This window comes from Camellia sinensis, chromosome 4 (genome assembly GCF_055761805.1).
Source record: "Camellia sinensis isolate YWXY chromosome 4, ASM5576180v1, whole genome shotgun sequence".
NCBI lineage: Eukaryota > Viridiplantae > Streptophyta > Magnoliopsida > Ericales > Theaceae > Camellia > Camellia sinensis.
Genome location: NC_138964.1, coordinates 101,432,593 through 101,438,872, shown reverse-complemented (window position 1 = coordinate 101,438,872; position 6,280 = coordinate 101,432,593).

Sequence of the window (6,280 nt, the reverse complement as noted above, 5' to 3'; positions counted from 1 at the left end):
TGAAAATATATAGACAAAGAGAGAGAGACAGAGAGAGAGAAACAAAAAAAAAGCGAAAAGAGATAAACAAGAGAGAGACAGAAAGGGATGAGCGAGAGAGCGAGAGAGAAAAAAAGAAGAGAGAGAAAAGAGACAGAGAGAGAAGATATATGAAAGAGATAGAGAGAAGAGAGATGGACGAGAGACACAGAGAAAAAGAGAGAGACAAACAGACAGACAGAGAAGAGTGATGAGTGTGAGAGTGAAAGAGAAGAGAGACAGAGACACAGAGAGAAATAGAGAGATGGACAGACAGAGAAGAGTGATGAGTGAGAGAGAGAGAGAGAGAGAGAGAAGAGAGATAGAGACACATAGAGAAAGGGAGAGACAGACAGACAGACAGAGAAGAGTGATGAGTAAGAGAGAGAAAGAGAAGAGAGACATAGACAGAGAGATAGGAAGATGAAAACATGGGTGAAAAGAGAAATGTTCAAAACAGTAAGACGACGTCGTTTATAGTGGATCGATAAATCGAGAAGGAGCTCGATAAATAGAGAAGATGAGAGTAAGAGAGTGAGCAAAGCGAACATAGTGAGGGAGAAATAGACAAATAGACAAGTAGACAGAGAGAGAGAAAGAGAGAGAGAGAAGAGTAATGAGTAAGAGAGAGACAAGGAGAGAGAGAGAGAGATAGACAGAAAAAGAGATAGAGAGAGAGATAGAGGGAGAGATAGAAAAAGAGAGAGAAACAAGAGATGAGCGAGAGATAGACAAAAAGAGGGAGAAATAGAGCAAAAAGAGATGAGCGAGAGAGAGACAGAGAGAGAAGAGAAAGATAGAAAGATAAGAGAGAGAGAGAGAGAGAGAAAAAAAAAAAGAAATGAGAGAGATAGATAGAGAGAAAAGAGAAAGGCGAGAGACACAGAAAGAAAATGAGATAGAGAAACAGACAGACAGAGAAAGAAGAGTGATGAGTGAAAGAGATAAAGAGAAGAGAGAGAGATAGAGACAGAGAGATAGGAAGATAAAAAAATGAATGAAAAGAGAAATGTTATATCAAAAGAGTAAGACGACATTGTTTTTTTTAATTTTTTTTTTGCGACAAAAAAATACCGTTGACTTTATTCAAACCATTTTGTGACTGTATATATATGAAGCTGTCTCAAAACCACAATCACTATGCTAGGTTAGAGTTTTCCAAAAACTCTTTTGAGAAAATTATACTTTCTTGTTTTCCGTGTTATATTGTTTTTACTGAATTTTTTTAAAATTTTAAGTATTTTTTTTTAATTTTTAGACACACCTAACATAAATACACCTAAAAATTTTAAAAATTGTAAAAAAAATCTTTTCAAAATTCACTGAATACCAAAAATACAATAATTCAATACATTTTTTTTTGTATTTTTATATATTTATTATTTTTTTTAAAAAAAAAAATCATAATTTTTTTTTAGATACATCTTAAGTAAGGTGCATCTAAAAAAAATATTTAAAATTTTAAAAATATTCACTAAAAAAAAAAAAACACGAAAGTCACTTTCTGCGACGGCACCATTTGCCGTCTCAAAAAAGCAGAGCATTTGCGACGGCACAATTTGCCGTCTCAAAAAATGAGAGTATTCCGTCGCAAATACTCTCATTTTTTGAGACGGCAAATTGTGCCGTCGCAAATGCTCTGCTTTTTTGAGACGGCAAATGGTGCCGTCGCAAATACTCTGCTTTTTTGAGACGGCAAATGGTGCCGTCGCAAATACTTTACTTTTTTGAGAGGGCATTTTCTACCGTCGCAAAAAGTGACTTTTTGAGACGACAAGTGTGCCGTCGCAAATAGTTCCGTCTCATAAATCCACTTTTCTTGTAGTGAATCCGGGATAAACCTAAAAACATGCACCAACTTGTCTACTTAAGGATGCCATAACTATATATGTAGTGACTCAACATACAATAGGTCATTGATAATGTATCAATTAAACAAGTTAACACTTACCATCCATCCAGCTTCAATAGCATTCCTGGTTGTTATGTCAGACATAACCCAAATTTGAGATAAACTAAATTCATTAGCCTCTGTCTTAGGATTCCACACATTAATGCGTGCGCTCCATGGTAGGTACTACCAGTTTCACTAACAAAGGCATACTAAAATGAAACAAAAGATAAATTAATGCACAAAATTTTGCTAAATGTTTTGTATTTTGAGTCAAAGTGAGCTAGGCATTAAGTTAAGATTAAGTTCAAATTGTACCTCATGAGCACCTAGTAGTTGCCCAAAGGGGTAGTAATGTTGTCCTCCTTGCCGGTGAAATGGAAAAGTTCGATGAAGGTCATTATTTTGAGTCCTTCTAATGGGGATTGTTCCTTGTGGGCACTCTCCATTTTTATGCCAATTCTGAATAAACTTGGGTTGAGAGTCATCCATTTTCATTCCAATTGGAGATGAGCTAGGTTCCATCTTGTTCCAGTGGAATAAAAAAATTAGGTAGCAAGAGGGAAATAATTCTATTGCACATTTTGGCCCACATATTTTCATTTTTATATTATTTCAAATTCATTAGTTTTAGTTCCTTGCAAAATAAAATTAATTAAAAATAAAGGGAACAAATGTATGTTCATAAGCAATCCAACACTTATCTTGATGCCTCTAGCATCTCCAACATCCTTTAAAAAAATAAATAAATAAATAACTTTAATTACCAAGTTGAGAATTAAGTTCAAGCCATTTTTGACATGTGATATTCACACAATTAATTGTGAAAAAGTCCAAACATGCCCCAGCAAATTAATGGAAAACTACTATGTAGAATTATATATATACAAGGTTTTAAAAAGCAGCCGCAACCGTTACGCAACGCCGTTACGTAACAGTTGTAGTGGTTACCGCCACCCGTTACGGCCGCTTTTGCAGTATGATTGAGATTCACAAGCGTGTCAGCCGTAGCGGCGGCCGTAGCGGTCGTAACGGTGTCATAACAGCCATAACGGCCTGTTACGCACCGTTACGTAATGGTTCTGAACTGCTTCTTTTGAAAAAATGCACAAAAAAAAAAAACCTGAAAATAGGGGAAGAGAGATAGAGAGAAGAGAGAAGATAAAGAGAGAAGATGGAAGAGCAAGAGATAAAGAGAGAGAGAAAAGAGGGAAGATAAAGAACATGTTATTGATTTGTTGAAACTGTAAGGCCTGTGCTATTCTATTTAGCTGCTATCACTCAACCATTTTGTTTGTGTGTATCTATATATTGTTTGAAAATAATAATAATAATAAGTGTGGCCATTATTTATTTGGCTTGGTTAAAATATGTATATATATATATTTAGGTTATTATTTATTCTCTTACTTTTGTCATTGTTTATCTTATATATAATAGTTAGTGATTGATTTTTTGTATAATATAAAGTCATTAATTATTAAAATAAAATGTAAAAAAATGCAATTTATAGTGATTTAAAAATATGAAATATATTAGATCATATTTAAAAATTTACAAAATTAATCAATATTTATTTTAAACCCAATAAATATGATAATGGAAAAAAAAATATGCGTATCGGTAAATTTTTTTCACATTGTGCAAAGAATAAAAAAATTCACCGTTCAGGTTACCACAACCATTACGCTACGACCTTTACACTCCGCAACCGCAACCGCGCTACCACCACCGTTACGGTGACCATAACCGCTTTTCAGAACCTTATATATATATATATGTGTGTGTGTGTGTGTGGGTGTGTGTATGTGTGTTGAAAAGTATTTGACCAAAAAAAAAAAAACCCTGTAAATCCTTGATAAGTGGATGATCAAATGCAGGGGTTTTTCTCAAATTAAGCCAAACTAGCAACATAATTCCCAAACTAGGCCTAGCTTGGACGAAATTCCCAAACTAGACTAAAGCGCTATTACAAACCACGCTTTCACTGTTCCTAGTACCCTCCCGCGGAAAATTTGTGAAATAGTAAAAGCGTGGTTACAAACCACGTTTTTAAAAATAAAAAAAAATAAAAAAAAATAAAAAATAAAAAATCATAAAACGTAGTTCCAAACCACGCTTTATAAACTTTTTTGAGAAAACGTGATTTGAAATCACCCTTTCAATGCAAACTCACTCTTCTCTTCTCTCTCTCTCTCTCCCCGACACATGTTATCACACACACACACACACCAAACCACACACACCAAACCAATATAATTTTTAATATTTATAAATTTTATTTTATAAAATCAAGACCAATATTAATATATATATATATAATAATAATTTATAATAGCAAATAATAACCAACTATATGAAATTAAGACCAATATTTTCAAATAATTTTTTTTTTAATTTTTTTTTCAATTAATTTTTTTTTTCTTTTAATTTTTTTTCAATTAATCTTTTATTTCAATTAAATTTTTTTTCAAATTTTTTTTCCCAATTAAATTTTTTTCAAATAACTTTTTTTTCAATTAAATTTTTTTTAAATTAATTTTTTTTTCAATTATAATATGTGTGATCCCATTGTTATAAATAATAAAAATAAATATAAATATTTTAGGCCTGAACAAACATATTTTTTATTTTATGTTTTTAAATTTTTTTAAACATTTTGTTCAAACCAAACGCGTTTGTAATTTATATTTTTCTAAAAATAAACAATAACCAGTTTATAAAATTTTTGTAAACTTAAACGAAAAACGTAAACGTTACCAAACGCTACCTTAGTGTTTAATTCTTAAAATTTATTTTTTTTTATTTTAGGGTTTAGGGTTTAATTCTTAAATTTTATTTATTTTTATTTTAGGGTTTAGGATTTATAGTTTAATTCTTAAAATTTATTTTAACTTGAATTTTATAAAAATAAATAAATTTTAAGAATTAAACTATAAATCCTAAACCCTAAAATAAATAAATTTTATCCCTAAACACGAAGGTAGCGTTTGGTAATGTGTACGTTTTTTGTTTATATTTACAAAAATTTTATAAACTGTTTTTGTTTATTTTTAGAAAAACATAAATTACAAACGCGTTTGTTTTGAACAAAATGTTTAAAAAAATTTTAAAACATAAAATAAAAAATATGTTTATTCAGGCCTAAAATATTTATATTTATTATTATTATTTATGACAATGGGATCACACATATTATAATTGAAAAAAAAAATAATTAAAAAATAATTTAAAAAAATTTAATTTTAAAAAAATTAATTGAAAAAAAATTTAATTGAAAAAAATTTTAATTGGGAAAAAATATTTGAAAAAAATTTAATTGAAATAAAAGATTAATTGAAAAAAAATTAATAGAAAAAAAAAATTAATTGAAAAAAAAATTGAAAAAAAAAATTTATTTAAAAATATTGGTCTTAATTACATATAGTTGATTATTATTTGCTATTATAAATTATTATATATATATATATATTTTAATATTGGTCTTAATTTTATAAAATAAAATTTATATATATTAAAAATTATATTGGTTTGGTGTGTGTGTGTGTGATAACATGTGAGAGAGAGAGAGAGAGAGAGAGAGAGAGAGAGAGAGAGAGAGAGAGAGAGAGAGAGAGAGAGAGAGAGAAGAGAAGAGTGAGTTTGCATTGAAAGCGTGATTTCAAATCATGTTTTCTCAAAAAAAATTATAAAGCGTGGTTTGAACCACGTTTTATGAGAAAAAAAAATTTCTTTAAAAACGTAGTTTGTAACCACGTTTTCTTAATTAAAAGCGTGGTTTGTAACCACGTTTTTACTATTTCACAAATTTTTCACGGGAGGGTGCTAGAAATAGTGAAAGCGTGGTTTGTAATAACGCTTTAGTCTAGTTTAGGAATTTCGTTCAAACTAAGCCTATTTTGGGAATTAAGTTGCTAATTTGATTTAATTTGAGAAAAGTCTCTCAAATGCAGGTTGTTTGTAAATGTCAACGCAGTCAATCACATCACCATCTTCACTCTGCCAAAAATTAAAAATAAAATCAAAGAAACAAATAAACAATCAATAATGCCTGAGACCACTAAAAGTGGTGTTCTAAAAGTACCACTAGTGATGTGGCAGAGGACGGGGCCCACTGCTTGTGTCTTGTTTTTTTTTTTTTTTTATTTAAAGTGCTTGCCAACTCATTAGTGATGCTTTAGAGCACCACTTTTAGTGGGATGTATCATTACCGATAAACAATTAATCCCCTAAATCTCTGAATATTTATAGCTAGAGAGAGAGAGAGAGAGAGAGAGAGGAGAGAGAAAGAAAGAAGAAGGAAGAGCTTTTGTTTGAAATCGACCTCTATGGTCTTGATTGTTCCTTTATGTTTTAAGTTTAAATAATCTT